Genomic DNA, 18748 nt, shown 5'->3' with positions numbered 1-18748 from the left:
TTGCCAAAATTGTTTCCTTCAACTTGGCAGATTTTTTTCCAAGTGTAACGTGAGCAATTTGTTTTCATCTGTTCATTCACAAATCCCCGTCCTCCTCCTGTGTCTTCCCCACCTGTGGCCCCTCCCACACACACTCAGGCTCCCAGGCGGTCCCCGGAGGCCGATCGTTTACCAGGCTTCCCTCGCTCTCTGCGAGCGCGGCTCAGCCGGGACCCGGCATGAATGAATGACCTGGAAATCTCACTGTTTCAAATGACGGATGAGCGGAAGTGGAGCTGCGAGGCCGGCTCATTATGTTTCCCAAGGTTCATTCACTGGAAGAAAGGGAGAAGAAGAGGAGCTGCTCATGGGGAGGGGGAGATAGAGGCGTGACTCCACCCAGCCAAACTACCTCCCACTCCCACAGCCTGGACTCCACTGACGTGACATCATGTCTCTGTCACAGAGCAGACTTCATTGTTGTCTTCTTTCTCTTCCCTCCTCCCCTCTCGTCCTCTTCCTCTTTTTGTTTTGATTTTAGGAACAACAAAGGGACGCCACAGTCGAGGTTGGAGACATCCTTCTTCTCTCCGCTCATCTAAAAAGACAGCTCGCCCCTTCCCCCTTTCCTCTGCTCCAACACGCACAATGCATGTTCACTGTCAAATGACAGGGTCGGTTTTATGTGAAAACCATTTACGCACAAAGAAGAGCTGCGACAAATGACTGTAGAGTAAACAAAGCAACCAGACACGGAAAAACAGGAGCAGTAAAATAACCTTTCATTGTCTTGATGGATTTGCAAACGTCTTTGCTTGTGTGACATCATGGGAGACAAAAGAAATCAACCAAGATATCAGGAACAGAAGATCTGATCTGCACAAGTTCTGCATCCATGAGCTCAAACTATTATATGGGAACATAAACATCACCGAAATGTCCTGTCAGTTTTACCGTACAGGAGGATTCTGTGTCCCAGACATGATGTGTTTTAGTGGAAAATGTGTGAACCAACCACAGAACAAAACCAGAAGACTCGATGAAAATGTTGGCTAATCACAATGATACCAGATTTCAACTAACACGACTGAAACTCAGGGAGGAAGAAACCAAAGGAAGATTATATAGCAAAGCTGCTCAACACAGTCCACTGACTGGGGGACAAAACGTCAAAGTTTATGACAAAAATGAGACCTGCCACTTCGTCACATTTACCGTCGCACTATGACTTTACATTTGGGCCCAGTGAGAGTCCAACTGACAGAGAAAACACTCCTGGATATGAAGACCATAAAACAGCTGCCAAACTGCACCGACCCGTTCTGATCAGAGAAAAACTTTAGTGCTCAGGTCCCCAAAGTGAGTCCTAGAGGGCCGGCATCCTGCATGTTTTAGTTCTGTCCCTGGATCAAGTGATGGCTTGTTAGAAGACCTAAGAAGAACATTGACAGGCTGAAAATGTTGTTGGTGCCACCAGGGAGAGAATAAAACATGCAGGATGCAATCGGACCTCCAGGACCCACTTTGGGCACCCCTGCTTTAGTGGCTCAGGAACACTGAGAGGTACCAAACGTTGAATGATTAGGAAGTAAAGAAGTTTTGGACTCCAGAGTCAGATGTGTCAGAAATCGGTGGAAGCTGTTGAGAAGAAACGTTAAATCCGTTGGAAAGGAAACATCATCCGGGACGTTGATGTTTGATGTTGATGTTGATGTTGATGCAGATACTCTGCTCATGCAGAGTATCTGCATGAGCAGATACTCTGATGTCAGAAAGAAACCACTACTAAACACAAAAGAAAATTAAAACGTCCAACTCAGATAAAATATCAAAACAGGAAAAAACTCAGAATGCATCTTTGAGGAATATTCCTCTAAATGAAATGAAAAACTGCTCTTTGAACAAACAATCACACACTGGAGACTCTGGGCAGCTTCAGCACCTTTATATCGGCCTTCAATTTACTTCTTGTGTATGAAATAATCTGCTGTAACGTGATTCACCTTCCACTGGGGAGCTTTTTCTTATAACTAAGAATGTTTTATCTTCTAGTCGCCCTCATGTTTATGTGCCATTAAGGACTCAGTCTGTCCTGGAATCTCATGAATGAAAAATCTATTCTCCAAACTTTCTGATTATTGTTTCTATGTTTCATTTCAGCAGCGAGTATCCACAAAAAAAAACAGCAGACATCAAAGGCAACGCAGTGCAAAGATTAATGGATGTTCATACTCTAGATACAAGTGTACCACAGACACTATGGGATATTTATGATCTGATGATTTCACTCCTCTTTTTGTGTGCGCTATGTTTCTTCTTTTGTTCTCTTTGCTTTTTAGGAAATATCATCTTGTGTTTTTTTCTTTTAACAGAGATCCTGGCACCGCTTGAAAAGAAATGATTCCTGCTTATTTGAAAACACAATCGGCCCCTGGGAGGTCGATTGTGTTTGAGCTAACCACAGTTGTCTGATATGCATGAGTCGTTGCACACATAAAAGCTGCTAATAGGCCTCATTTAGTGGTGCTAACCACCACTTCTGGGAGCTGCTGCCTTGTTGCTAAGACGCATCTTTGCTTTCACTTTTTCCACATGCACAGTAAGGGTAAATCATTCCTTTTCACTCTGCCTTTGTCACACAACTGAACATCTATTTAGAAGTTTTCGTTGACATCTTGCAAACCTGAACCAGAAATAACACTGTTCTGTTTATCGAGCGCGGCCAAGTAGGGGCACCGCTGCACTAGTCGTGTATTACTTGGCTGAAATTTGGGTCTTTTATCAGAAACTAAATCCTGCACTGTCAAAACAAATTAACAACTTTGTATACCTCAAGAAATTTACTACATACAGTAAGAGACATGGAGTCTGTAAATGCTGAGATGACGCTGCATGAATGGTGTAAGAGGTTTTGAAACCGGCAGATGAGGTTTCACAAATGTGCGTTTTCGTCTGCGTTAGTTGGCACACGCAACATTTCGAGGCTCTCGGACTGTAAAGCTGAAGCTCTGTTTTGTTTGGAGGGAAAAGATGCTGAGAAGCTTTCTTTGTGTGGTGCATCTTTGCACGTTATTAATGAGTTTTTGGACTTTTTTTTTTTTTTGCACACACAGCCATCACAAATGAGGACTTTCTGTTCCCTTGGCTCAGAAATGCGATTATTGATGAATTAGATACAGAAACATTTATCTGGGAATCTGTTCAAAAGTCTGTTTTATTATAGAGATCCAAATTTGACAAAAGATATCTGGTTTTATTTTTCACATATTTGTTCTTTGTCACAGAAGTACTTCAGAGAACATAAATAGTGCCTTGCAAAAAACAAAACACCAATACAGTGTAGGGATGATCTTTTGATTCCTTTTACAGATAATGTACTAACATAAGATTTTTATTCATAAAATTTTAAACAGCTGAAAGCTGAAGCTGCAACTACCTCACTGACCTGTGGGGGCGCTCTACCAAGAACTACTGAAGGAAACAACATAAAAAAAAAAAAGAAATTATACAACCACCAAAATCTAACGCCATGTTTGTTTCCATTTCGAAAGTTGCGCCGAGTGTCTTCTTCAGAGGTTTTCACGTTGTTTCCTTCAGTGGTTCTTGGTAGAGCGCCACCACAGGCAAGTGGGGGAAGTTTTGGCTTCACCTGGTTCTTTTTAATTCTGCGAACAAAAATCCTACCAAAAAATCTCCAACCAAAAAGCAGTCAACAGATCGTCCCTACACTGAACTGATGTGAAGTCAAACAGAAAGGTCTGAGCTTTTCACATGTTGATGTTAGAAGTATTTTTAGCTGTAGATGCTTTGTTACAAATGTTCAAGTGTTTACTAATGGAAGTCGTCAAATAAAAAATATTTGATTTACCACCAGAATAAATCAAACAACCCTTCGCTGCAGCAGGATGTCATTCTGCTCCCACTCTGGTTTAAACAATAAACCATCATTCAGTGAATTCTCCGTCCTCCAAGTGTCTCCACCTTTCACTGTTTCCCACCGCAGTGAGCATCAACCGGGTCAAAGACCCTTCGGTCCTGCCGTCTCCTCAGGTCATAACTGACTCCTGAGACCCACCACCCTGTCCCAACTCAAATTATTAGATCGGGTCTCCTGCTCTTTTGTTTCCAGGCTGTCTTGTGTTTGTTTGAAAATTATGGGCGTCCGGTCTGCAGAGAAGGGGGAAACAAAGTTGGAAGGGGAGAGAAAATAGAGCAACTACAATGCTTCCACAAAGCTTTTCTCTCCTCCTTTCTCTTACCAATACCTCATGGTGCAACTTGACTCTCCCTTCTTTTTAGCAGTGTGTTTATCCAAGCGTCTCCACGGGACCGGCTGATGTCACTCTTTACTGCACATCCTGAATTCCCATGCAATCCATCTTCTCACACAATCACCAGTTGCGCCGCTCACCTTATACACTCATTCACACAGAAACAGCTGGCCAACACAGAAACACACACATCTGTAAAAGAAGAGGAGTCTAAGGGTTTTACTTGAAGCAAAGTAAAAAGAACCATCACATTACAGAGATACAATGAAAGTTATTATTAACTGGCTCTAATCTGGTGGGTTTAAAGAAAGTCAATGTTTGGCTGTTAGAGGAGCACAGAAGTTGAATGCTGCTTCTCCGTGTTTGGTTCTGGTTCTGGTTCTGGGGTTGCAGAACAGAACCAGAATCAGAAGACCTGAGTGGTCTGGAGGGTTGATATAACATTATTTAATGTCTCATGTATTTTAATGTATTTTGGTTCTGATTCCATTCAGTAAAATAAAGTGTCATTAAGCTACTCAAAGTCCAAGGGTTCACACTTTAGAATGGGATTTAATGCTACTGAAGTACTAAAACATAAAACTTCAGTAGTTTAATAAACAGCAATCTTTTTCAAAAACTTTCTTTAACAGAGAAAAAGAATAAACTAGGAAGTCTTAATTCAATTTTATGTCAGTGAATTCAATACTTTAAAAACCGAGCCAAGTGAAAAAATAACAGGTCAAAAGCCAAACTCCCGGCAGACAGGAACATCCAAGAAACGCATCACTGCTGCGGCACATTTGACCTTATTGTGTGAGTGGAGCATCAGCTGGGGAGCCGGTGATAGAATCGAAATGAGACGTTTGTCCTGGTGCCGGTGCGTTCTGTCCCAGCGGAGCCCACCCTGTTTGGTGCTGAGTCACGTTTACAGCCGGGGTCCAGGGCCGTTACTCAGCTGGTAACTCAGGTGACGACTGTTATGAGCTGGAAGTTCAGCTTTCAGGCCGACTGGTAGGAAACCCTGAAGTCATTCACACTCAGTGTTTCCATTGTCTGCTGTCTGTTTTTCAGCACTGAGGTTCTCCCACAACATCTGCTCACCAAGACATTAGAAAAGTTGCACAATTATTCACATCTGTGTGAGTTACGCACTGATAGCTGCTATTCAGGTTATTCAGGCTTTTTCTACTGACATGAATTCAGAGCCTCGTATTGAAACAAGATCAATTCAAACAGTTTTCCTGGATCATCACATCTCTGGTAACACTGAATATAAATATTGTTTATATACTGAATATAAATATTGTTTATATACTGAATATAAATATTGTTTATATACTGAATATAAATATTGTTTATATACTGAATATAAATATTGTTTATATACTGAATATAAATATTGTTTATATACTGAATATAAATATTGTTTATATACTGAATATAAATATTGTTTATATACTGAATATAAATATTGTTTATATACTGAATATAAATATTGTTTATATACAGTAAAAAAGAGCAAAATGATAAAATCACCCTTTCAGTATCTTAAATCAGTTGTAATTTAGCGGTAAATAATTTTGTTGTTGTACAGAGAAAGAGAATGAAATGGTCCAAATATAATATTTATCCCAAAAACCTGCAACATTATTCTGTTGACCATACAATTGCACTAATTGTAATTATGAAAATAAATTTGCTTAATGGAAACACGGCAATTTAGAATAAACCTCACATTTTTCACTAAAAGGTTTTGGTGCTAGGATGAGGCGTTTTTCTCCAACTGTATTGAATTTGGTTTGTAATATATAACTAATATTATTCATATTTAGTACTTTCACAGAAACTGAGTAGGAGAAATGCAAACCAAATATGAATCTAGTAAAAGAAAGAGAAATGCAAGTGATTTGAAAACATCACATTAGGTTTCCAGCGTTTCCAGCAGCTCAGTTAGAAAATCTGGACAGAGTTGTTGAACATCCCTGAATATTTATGCTACTTTACTGTGTTTGTGCACCATATGTGGTTGTTTAGTGATTCAGCAGGATGTGAAAGTCCTACATCAGCACTTCCCCTTCTGTCCATTAATGAGGGATTTTCCCCCTAAAGCTACGGGCGAATAAATCAACTAATCAGCAGCAAACAACAGGAACATTATCTGTAATATGGCAGCTGTGGCCGTCTCCGTGTTTATACCTAAAACAGATGCTCCGCTCTCTGCACCGCATGTCATCCAAGCCAACATTGAATTACATGCTACCTTTCACCAACATCACTGGATCCTTGTTCACATATGGTAATTGGCCACTCTTCATTGCCATCAGCTGTTTGGTGAATTGGACTCTGTCCCCGCCAGGTAAACTGATTCTCTGCACGATAAGACAACAACTACAGCAAAACAACAGCTCCTTGTGTCTAATTCTGACTGTAAATCAAATAACAGCTTTCACAGGCCGGGGGGGATAAAATTACCCCCACCGCACACTTCTAGCTGTCAGCTGACCTCTAACTGACGAACTGTCACCCCGACTGGTGGACGACAAATCAGAAAAACCAAAACAGGGAAGAGTCCCAATCACATCTCTGCTCACTGTAATCTTGGATTTCATTTGTGGAAACAAGGGACGGCACAGTGACTGAAGTTTCTCCCCGGGAACTTCCCTCCCCCATCGCCTCCGAGACGTCTAAGGCTCAGAGTGACTCATCAGGTACGAAGCAAGTCTGAGCTGCCTCTTATCTGCATGTCGGAGTTTTTCTGCAGGTCGCTGAGAGACGGATGAGCTCATCAGGAACACAAACTCAGTCGTTTCGTGTCCGCAGACACCGCTTTAAGTCAGTCAAGATCATTTGTGTGGCGCATTTCAGCAACAAGGCAGTTCAAAGTGATTTACAACAAAAAACAATTCTGAAACAAGCAATAAGCGTTAGATTTTGTGAAATGCCATCATCAAAATCATCAAGCAAATACACATCAAATATATTGATCAGAGTTCAATTTACTTCCAATCAAAGGCAACTCTAGATGAGGTTTTAGTCTTGTTTAAAGGAACTCATTGTTTCAGCTGTTTTGCAGTTTTCTGGGAGTTTGCTTCAGATTTGTGGTGCATAGAAGCTGAATGCTGCTTTTTTCAGGTTTGGTTCTGGTTCTGGGGATGCAGAGCAGAACCAGAAGACCTGAGAGGTCTGGAAGGTTGACACAACAACAGCAGGTCCTTATTGGTGCTAAGAAGCTGTTCAGAGACTCAAAAACTAACAAAACTATTTTAAAGTATTTTTTTTATCTACAGGGAGCCAGTGGAAATGCTTGGATGAGTTTTTCTAAATCTCCCTGGGACATCAGTCCTCTAATCGAGATAGAAGGCTGGCTTTGTAACTGTCTTTATGTGAGTTTGAATGTTCAGGTCAAAGTTCAGCCTCTAGTTTCCAGCTGGAATAATTGAAGCTGTGCATCGACTCCAGATCTACAACTCTAGATTGTTTCTCTTTAGGCCCAGAGATAACTTGTTCTGGAGAAAGTTTTGTCACTCCCACACAGTTATTGTTTAGGTTTCTGGCCAGAGATTGGACGGTTCAGAGTCACCTGGCGACATCGTGTTGTAGAGCTTTGTGTCGTCTGCGTAACCATGGTAACTAATCTATGCTGCTAAAACCTGAGCTAGTGGTAGCATGTAGATATTAGGAGGGGTCCCAGACTGAACTTTGATGAACTCCACATGTGAATTCTGCCTGTTCTGATGAGAAGCGACACACAAAGAAATCCCTGCTCATTACATCAGACTGGAACCAGTCCAGTACTGGACCGGATAGTCCGATCCAGCTCTGCAGTCGCTTCAGTAAAATGTCATGGTCAACACTGAGGTCCAACAGAACCAGAACTGGGGTTCTTCTTCAGTACTGATTGGGACACAGTCTGTTCTTTTCTGCGGTCGCCAGTTTAGGTCATTCTTAAGCAAGGTGCTTTATTTTAAGACCAAGCTGATCCCGGATCAGCGCTGAGGCTCAAACCTTCTGACTTCTTGTTCCTGAGTCATCTCTGAAGACAAACGAGGGGAGTGAGGTTGCAACTAGAAACACATGTCTCAGCGGCTCTTTGTGTTCTTCCTTTCTCTGGCATCAGGTCCGGCGTTTAATGAGACTAACCACATCCTTATTTACTCTGATAGAAACTCAGATCTCTGTTTCCAATCCAGGCTTTCATCACTTAACTCATCGATAAGAGATGGAGATGGACCGACCCGTATGGATCAGTATCACACACAGATCAGATAAACATAAAGAAAGCATTTTCTTCAGCTGGATAGTTATACAGTTATATAATACTTCCTGCTGCACTGCATCCTCTTACTGCATATTTCTGTCCTCCTGCTATTTATGCTGATCTAAATTCTATCTTTAAAATAAATATTTTATCAGGCTGCAGATCAGTTTGATAAAGCACACTTTGCTCTTTATGAAAGAAAGCCAAATTTTTACATTAGTTCAATTTGTTCCCTAATGGATGGTTCTGCCCTCCTGTGGACGTTGCAGTAAATGTCGACGGCTCAGCCACATTCAATGTTTCATTGGTTTCAGCTGAAGGATGAAGTGAACTTTGACCCCAGAAGCCCAGCAGAGTTAAAAAAGGAGGCTTCATGGATGCAGAGGAAAGAGCAGCGAGAGAAGGAGGAGGTTCAAACCATCCAGTCGTCTCTCTGCTTGGCTCTAACCGGACAGATTTAAAGAGGAGCAGCAAAAACAACTGAGCTGGATGAGCAGAGCTTGACATGTTACTGTGGAATATAAACCCTGCTGCTAATTTAGCTGTTAGCATGTCTTATAGTCATGAGACTGTTATAGCAACAGTCTTCAGTCAGAGGCCTCTTCAGGTTGTTTGTGAGACTGGCTGCTTCTGGAGGTTACCATCCACAGTGATATAAAATACATGAATGATATGAATGCTGACAGCATAACTTCATCCTTTGGGATAAATAAGGTATTTTTGAACTGACTTTATTTGAATATCCTTCAAACTTTGTCTCTAAGGTTCCAGACCTTTTTGAAATCTTTCATTTGGATTATTCAGTTTCTAACGGTCTTTCTAGAAGCTTTTCTGGACTCTAGCTGCTCTTCGATCAATTTCCAGATCAGTAATCAAATTTTTATGAATTCAGAGACACCAAGATTCACAAACAGAATCTAATTAAATATAAAATATTCAGTTTAGCTTAGTTCAACATTGGGCCAACAACATAGAACATTACAAGACAAATAAGTGCAATTCCTCATACAGTTAGACAGATTCATAAGATTCAGATGCAGTAGATCAAACAATGCATTCAAAGATATGAAGTCAGATACGTTGAGTTATTAACTTTGCAGCAATTTCTCATTCTGAGTCAAGCATGTGATGACAGTGGAAAGCAACCACCAGCTTTTAACAAACTCATGCTAAGTCTGAGCCACAACTAGCTGGAGGATGAGAGGGAGAAAAGCAGATAGAAGAACTGGAACCAGGAATACTTTCTATGGCAAAGTAAACAAGTAAAGAGATTCAACAAACAAAAGGCAGCAACGGGTTCTTCAGTGGCTTTATCCAGAACAGAAACTCTGCTAAACACAGAAGCACCGGGCCACAGGCACCATCTATAGGAAGAAAAACCAAATCAGGATGAACCCCGAATCTCAACCCTGCAGGAACAAAGATGGACGGGCGGAAAACAAAGAGGACAAAATTAATGTCAGCTACCACTACGTCAACGACAGTCAGAAAGAGCAGAAGCTTCTTAAAGAGACAGGACGTTAAATTGCCAAGTCTAATTTCTTTTTTCCCTCTTTAATTTCTGCATTTTTTTTTTACTTTTCCTTTGCAATAACAAGGTCTGCCAACAAATTACAGTACAAACAATAAAAGGCTCAATGTAAATCTTTCCAATACGTAATCTCTCACAATTACAATAAATGTCATTAAAATGTCCTTAGCCATAGTTTACCGCAGAGTGCACCGTTACACTGACAACATGTGAAACTAAAACTCATCATTTGAGCCACTGACATGTTCACTGGCAGATATTTGAGAGATGAAATGGGGATTTTGAGCAGGAGACGGTTGTTTGCAGGTGTTTTTCTGTTTTGAGAGATTTGCTCACTTCTTTGCAAATTTTGAAGATGATTCGAGAAATGCACCAGACACTGAATAAAACTGAAAAACGTATCACTAGATTTTACAAAAACTAACTTTTCTTTTAGTTGTGTATTTAAAAGATCCTGGAATGTCTCGGTCTGCTCTTTAAGCATAAATCTAACATGTTTGTTTCTTGTTGATTGCAGCAGAAACCAGCCGGTCGCTTGTTTTAAGTTAGCCCGGTGAAGCCATGTTTCCCAGCTGACAAACAGAGACTCTCCCTCACGCTGTGTTTGTCCAAAGCTGTTTCAGCGCCTCAAATTTCTATTTCGGTCTGTTTGGGAAATGTGTCTCGTGTGAAACCAGAAATTTAACTTGTCTGAGCCGCGGCTCATCACTCGGGTAACAGATTTCCTCGGATTGAAGAAGAAGCTTAGATAATTTGTTCTTCGTGAACGTCGCTGAAGCTTTAAACCGCAGAGCGAGGAGCATGAGAGAGCCTCGCTTTCAAATCCAGCCAGAATCCGTCTGCAGAGGCTCATCTTTCTGTCAGCACGCACCAGCGGGGGTTTCATCCCTCAGCACATCCGACCCGTCAACCAACAAAGCTGTTTTTCTAATTATCATTTGTTCCGCTTTAGTTCGTGCCACTAAACTTGAGCATCGTGGTGAAGTTTGCTTGGGAAAATTCCTACCAACCATCTTCACTGTCCTCTGCTGCTGTTGTCTTTTAAATCACTGAAGTTTTAAAGATTAGCCTCTCATTTATTTGTCCAGTAGGCTATCAGATTTTTCTGTACAGGACTTTCTGTACTGGCTTCAGTTTTACCTAAACAACAGGAACTTCTTCATTGGAGTTGACAGAAATGGCATGCGGTGTAATCCAAGGTTCAATCTCGGGTCCCCTCCTGTTCAATACCTGCATGCTCCTGACAGCTCAGATTATAACAAGAAATAAGTTTAGTTACCAGCTCCGCAGACGATGCACAGCTCTACATTACTGTCACCAGGTGACTCTGAACCATCGAATCATTGAAGGACAGGACAGAACTTTCTCCAGATGAACAGAAACAAATCTGAAGTCGGATCTTTGGACCTAGAGTGAAGATCCAAAGTCAGCATGCAGCTTCAGTTGTTACACCTGGCAGCTAGACATCAGGCTGAAATCTGGACGTCGTGATGAACTCTGACCTGAACCTTCACAGTTTTAAGATTGGCCTCCAGGATTTAAGGACTAAGGGCCAATCAAGATCTAGAGAAACTCATCCATGTGTTTATTTTGTTTACTTTGGACTCTCCTTCTTTTAACTGGGTGTCTGTCAGTCTTTGTGTTTATTAGATGTCCCAGGCCAGCAGGGGGCACCCTGGAGCTGGTTTTAACTCAATCGGGCCATAAAAGTTAATTTTAAAACATAATTAAACAACAATCTAATGCAAAAGTGATGAGGAACATTTTTAAATGTTGGAACTCGAACGTTTATTGTTGCTTTGTTGACGTTTCCCCTGATTCTCCAAACTGAGATCACAGTGAGTTGTGTTGCCTACCTACAGTAGTAACTTAAACAACCTGGTAAGATACTGCCTGCTCAGGACTATATCGCACAACCCCACTTGAAAGGAAACGAAAAAAAGCGGCTACTTTAACAATCCTTTTGTGCAATCCTCCATGAGTTAAAGCCTCTTATTTTGGTTTACACAACATACACACTTCCCTAAGTGAAACTAAAACATTCGGTCGCATGAACCAAGCTGTTGTTTTTGGGGTTTTCTTCAACCACATGAAGTGTTGCAATGCAGATGAGAGTTTACTACATGTTTAGAAAATTCATCTCAGGACTGTTTGGACTCATAAATCTCAGCCCTGCCATCCATGTGTGATTATTGGATTCCCTTTTTCCCCTTTGTTTTAGGTGGTTCTGCACAACCATGATGGATTTGGTCTTTAATTATATTTAGCAAAGGGAAAAATATATTTTAAGAGCCATGCATGGAAGAGGAACCATACAAGTTGAACTTCTGGAAAAACTCACCAACTCTGTGATGTGACAGAGCAGAGCCCGACAATAAAAGCAAGATTTGGTATCTATGGCCGACAGATTTTATTTTATTATTCCCTAACCAATGCTAGAACATGATGAAATGCCACTCGTGATTAATATGTAGTGTTTGTTACTGCGCAATAGCCAGCCCCGCCCTCTCCTCACAACTCCTCGGGCTGACTACTGAACCAGTTCTCTGTCTAACAGGTCCGGAAAATCTCTAAGACCCGGGTCTTACCCTGAATGTGATCTATAAGAGATAATCTGTTTAAACTGGTGGCGAAAGAGACACGTCTAGCACTGACTGCCTCCGATCCAGAAGTTATGACCCTTTTCAGTTAAGGAACAACCAACTGAGTAGCCTTCGCAGCTGTATAATTCCAATAACCACTTCTGTTAACGGCAGTTCTCTTTCTATTGTAACGGGCACTTGTTACCGGCTAGATTTTATTTAGTGGCTAAGATTTAAGCCCCAAGGTCATTATTAACACTCACCAAAGGAAAGTCCGAAGCCACCAATTTACTAGAATCATGCATACTGATTTTACTATAAATAGAAGAACTTTAACTCGAATGACTCAATTAATTTCAATGTCCACAACCTAATCAGAATTTTAAAATGTATGTATTTATTAAGCAAGCTTTAGCAGGAAAATGACAGGCATACAGAATTTACTTAGATTACCATACAAAGAAAATCAATATAGTTTAGATCAATTCAACCTTTACCTAACAACCTCCCTACACTGTCATCTATCTATCAAATAAGGCTTTGGGGTGTGGCACAATCTCATACTCATCGGTGGGATTGGATCAGGGCAACAGAGTCCTTGTAGTCCTTGGTCAGAATCTTTGTCTTTGAATCATAAAATCCTCTTCGGAACCGAAACAAAATGAACTGTCTGCCGTCCTGCCGAACAGCTCGCGATCAATCCTGTGACTTTTGTTCAGTTCCCCAAGTCCGTTGCGATGTATTTTGAGATCGTGGAGTTGAGTGCAGAGTGTGGAAATCCAATGAGGAACCAAGAGATTGGGTTGGTGGAACTCGCCCTTTGGTCCGGCGTGAGGAGCTCCGTTGTCCTCCTTGTGAGGCGCTTTTCTTGGTTCCAGGGTGTAGTCCTCTGCTGGTCTTCTTGCCGCTCTTGTGTAGAGTCTCAGCGCCGGGAACGAAGAACACCGTATCACCTCGGTCTCACATTTTTATACGTTTCTGCACTTGTGGGCATGTACCCCAGATAGAGAGAGAGCAGGGGTGCTGCTTGCGTTTGCCCGCCTCTACACTCAGGCCCCAACCGTTGTGGGAGATTGCACACCACTCTGGTGACATTCGTGACTTGGGTCATATTGACCCTGTTGCGAGATAACGTGCTTTTGACACCTGCGACTATTGGAAACTTTCTCAAGTGGCAGGCATACTTGTGACCTGGCAGTTGCACAACTAAACCCACTCTCATGTTCTGACATTTGCAGTTTGCACCCTCAACTTCCTTCTCTTTCTTTGATTCTATACTTTTATCCATATAATTAACTTTAATCAATAAAGTTTGTTTTATATAAAACATCAATTCATTACATTAGATTATTTGATTTTGGTTCATCGTTACAGAAAACATACTAAAATACAGAGATTACACATTAAGCAATCACTATTAATCAACACACAAAGCTGTAGCAGTCTCCTAGGCATTTTTATAGAAAAAGAACATCTGTAAGCACATCCTCATGACTGCGCAACCAGGCCCCAACTCGTAGCTCAGGCCTTCGCCCTGGTTACTGTTGAAGGTTGCGAAATAATGCACCTGTGACACTTGTGACCTGGGTCACTTTGACCCAGGCACGTAGGACACGACTCCTTTTCCGAGAAAAGGAGCAACTGCATCCTCCAAACTCACATCTTCGCACCGAGAGTTGCTAAAGTCGCACCCACACCCCACTTTTGCTCAACAACCTGTTTCCAAATAAGGTGTTGACCATCTCTGCTCTCCTGTTAGTTCCTCTTTCTCCCTTAACCTTTCACCTACAATCTACCTCCAACACATCAGTGATCTTTAATTGCAGTTACACCTTTGACACCATTTCAAGTTCAGAGTAAAAATCACATTTATAACATTTCAAGTTCAGAGTAAAAATCACATTTATAACTTTTTTTACTTCTCTGATTTATCATTCTTTTATAATGTTATGATAACCATAATTTATCAGTTACTCTTAGTATAATCTTAATGTGAGTTATTACAAATGTTTTCTGTAAAGAAACCAAGAATAATTCATGATTCTTATTATTTGATATCAAAGTTACAGTTACTTGTTTTACTTGTAAGAGTTCCCACTAATGTAAGTGTAAGTGTAAGTATTATTACAAGTAAACCAATATTAATATAAGTATTTTACTTTGAATCTTATCCAATTACTCACAATATTTAGATTTCTTTCTTTAAAACTTTCATGCTTTGAGAAAAGTAATAGTCTGAACTATTTTTATAAATCTGCAGGCTGGAAACTTACTTCCTCTTTTTCCAGGAAACTGCTTTTCCTGTTTCATGACTCTCTGTCTTGACTATGATTTCTTATGATTAGATAGAAAAAAGTAGAATTAAAGCAAAGTTTGCAGGAGACAGAAACAACACACACAACCAAATTGATTTTATTGACATTTAAGTCTAATGTTGGGTCCAGATCCCACCCGAGTAATCAATTTCAAAGACAACCCTATTTATTTTTACTGTTAAACTAAAATCTCCAGCATGGGGAAGTGGGATGATCTCGGATTTTCTTGACACCCCCTCCACGAGGTCAGACCTTTCCCATGCTGGGAATCCATCACCCTCCTGCAGTTCTGCGTCGTCATCGTCTGGAAAGAGTAGAGGTTCTTCTGGGATGTGAAGTTGCAGATTCTTCATCCTCAGTTGTCACAAAGGGCTCAGTGTAGTCATCAAAACTCCACCTCTCTTGACACCCCCTCCTTGGAGTTTTAATTTCCCCCATTAGGTGATGAATGTCGAAGAGAACTTGGATCGCTCTGATTCTTTCACAGGAACCTTCGCTGGATGAACTGTCGTTTCTTCAGGATGTGGGAAGGAAGAAGGCCTCAAAAAAAAAAAATCTCGAACATTCAGCAGAGCAAAGCAAAAAAAATAAGCAGCATGACGCTTTCCTCGTAATCGTGGTCCTTTTCCGTAGCTGTGGTCTTTAAGGGGTACTGGAGTTGTCGGAGGCATCAGGAATTGTCCAATTAAAAAAAAAAAAAAAAACAAAACTGCTAAACTTACAGTGCTGAATATCCAGGACAGGTGCTCTGGATATCAGGATGAAACAGTTGCCAGATCCTTCTAGGTGTTGGGTCTGACTTCAATGCTTTGTTACAGGGTTGATCTTAGTGATTTCCTATGACGCCACTTCTTCCTCACGACTTCAGCCCCTTTTCCAGTTTAATCCATCAGTTTGTGACAGGAGTTCTTCTTTAGCATAGTCCAATTTCTTCACGGCCCTCCCAGTCCAAAGCCTTGAAGTTGTTCTTCTAATTACAACCACCCCCCCCACGGTGGCCAGTCCGAGATAGGGTGGAGTATTACATGATTCACTGGCCATTTCACCGGCTTCTGTTTCTCTTTAGTTAGGAACTGGAGTGAGCTGCTCGACTCCTTGGATCCCTTTCTTCATCTGTAGTACTGTGTTGCAGTTCAGTACTTACTTTACAAAATCTTGGGCGTTGAACCTCAGCTTCATCACCGTGGCTGCAGGCCGATCTTGACTCTCTGCCCTGTTTCCAATGACACTTTGAGCTGCAACTTCCCTTTTTCCTTCTCTGGGCAAAAAGGAGAAGTGTCTTCGCCTCCTGCTTTCTGTGACGTGAACGGAGTTCCTCTGCAGGGGAAGACCTGCTCTTCTAGCAGCTGTCACTGTTAAAGAGTACATCAGAAACAAGAGGTATTTCTCACCTCTTTTTCCTGTTTTCCCCATGGGGCCCGCAACATCCATGCAGACTGAGCCCCAGGGGACTGTGCTCTTGATGGTCAATCCCTCCAACCGCTGCCCTCGGCGACCTGCGTTGTATTGACCACACACTTCGCAGTCCCTCAGCACGCGTTGGACCTTTTTCACTGGGATCCAAAGCTCTTGCTCCTCCAGCTCCCTACGGGTAGATCGCACGCCTGCATGTCCTAGGGCCTCATGCACACTGCGCACAACCTCGTCCACGTACTCTTCTGGGACCTCCCAACCTTTGGGAGTACTGTCCCACTTCTCGGTATCGACAAAGACAATCTTCCGCTGGTGGACATAACAGTCCACTCTTCTGGGACCTCCCGACCTTTGGGCGTTCTGTCCCACTTCTTCATTCCCACGCCAATGAGCTCCCTCATGCGTGTGCGCTTGTTGATGCTCCTCGTCCGTGTTTTCCCCTGCGTCGTCTGAGCTGCTCTCATCCTGATGTCGTGTCGGCGCTGATGGTTTCCTCTCCGTGCTGTGAAGCGTCGGGCGAAACTCGGACAGCTGGGCTCTCCGCGACAACCAGTCGATCGCAGCCGTCTCCATCCCCTCCTCCTCAACCTTCCGCTGGGGTGCTCCTTCCGCTTCCTCCAGACGTGTCGGTCGAGGACTTTCCTGGGCTGGTGACGGAGCCGGTCGAGACGGTCCTTCTTCCTCGACGGCGGTCAGGTCGATGAGGTCCATGTCCGACGTCCCCAGCTCTCCGACGGGGGTTCCCATCCTACTCGGGAAACGGGATGGAGCCTCAGCTACATCAGAATCCTCCTCTCTCGCAGCTGGGGCTGATGCTGGTTCCCGCTCCTTCTTCTCCTTCTTGTAGAAGTAGTGATGATTGAAGAACATGCGCTGCTTTGGCTCTGTCCAGGTGCCGAATCCATCACTGAGCAGCAGTAACTTCATTGGAGTTCTCTGTAGTTGGGACCTGGAGAGCTTAGACTGCTCCCCTCCTCCACTTTGTTCCTCTTCTTCGGGGCCGGAGCCACTTTCTTGTGGAATTCCTTGCTTCGATTCAGCTCTCGCGTATCCATCTTCTTTTTTAGTATCCATTCTTGTTCTTTGTCTTCGAGTTGTCTATCCCCCAAAGCCTCTCTTAACGTTATCGAGCAGGGATGGGTCTAGACCGGGTTGGCTACTGGCTTCACTGTCTGGATCTGGTCAGGTATCCTCAGTAGAAGCTTTCCCTCACCTGTATGCTATACAGTTACTGCAAGGGTTGTGACTGACGGCCCTGCCAGTCACCACTAGCTCCTCTCCCTAAGAGCTAGCCACTAAGTGAGCTATTCAGAATCACACATCTGTTTTTACTGACTTAGTACCTGGGGCCCTCCTACTCCGTTGGACTTGGGCCCACCCAGGGACGCCATGTTTGTTACTGCGCAATAGCCAGCCCTGCCTCTCCTCACAACTCCTCGGGCTGACTACTGAACCAGTTCTCTGTCTAACAGGTCCGAGAATCTCTAAGACCTGGGTCTTACCCTGAACAAGATCTATAAGAGATAATCTATTTAAACTGGTGGCGAAAGAGACACGTCCTAGCACTGACTGCCTCCGATCCAGAAGTTATGACCCTTTTCAGTTAAGGAACAATCAAGAGTAGCCTTCGCAGCTGTATAATTCCAATAACCACTTCTGTTAACGGCAGTTCTCTTTCTATTGTAACGGGCACTTGTTACCGGCTAGATTTTATTTAGTGGCTAAGATTTAAGCCCCAAGGTAATTATTAACACTCACCAAAGGAAAGTCTGAAGCCACCACATTACTAGAATCATGCATACTGATTTTACTATAAATAGAAGAACTTTAACTCAAGTGACTCAATTAATTTCAATGTCCACAACCTAGTCAGAATTTTAAAATGTATGTATTTATTAAGCAAGCTTTAGCAGGGGAAAAGACAGGTATACAGAATTTGCTCTAGGATTACCATACAAAGAAAATCAATATAGTTTAGATCAATTCAACCTTTACCTAACAACCTCCCTACACTGTCATCTATCTATCGAATAGGCTTTGGGGTGTGGCACAACTCATACCCATCGGTGGGATTGGATCAGGGCAACAGAAATCCTTGTAGTCCTTGGTCAGAATCTTTGTCTTTGAATCATAAAATCCTCTTCGGAACCGAAACAAAATGAACTGTCTGCCGTCCTGCCGAACAGCTCGCGATCAATCCTGTGACTTTTGTTCAGTTCCCCAAGTCCGTTGCGATGTATTTTGGGATCGTGGAGTTGAGTGCAGAGTGTGGAAATCCAATGAGGAACCAAGAGATTGGGTTGGTGGAACTCGCCCTTTGGTCCGGCGTGAGGAGCTCCGTTGTCCTCCTTGTGAGGCGCTTTTCTTGGTTCCAGGGTGTAGTCCTCTGCTGGTCTTCTTGCCGCTCTTGTGTAGAG

The sequence above is a fragment of the Gambusia affinis genome, linkage group LG04 (assembly GCF_019740435.1).
Source record: "Gambusia affinis linkage group LG04, SWU_Gaff_1.0, whole genome shotgun sequence".
NCBI lineage: Eukaryota > Metazoa > Chordata > Actinopteri > Cyprinodontiformes > Poeciliidae > Gambusia > Gambusia affinis.
Note: the sequence above shows the minus strand (reverse complement) of the source record.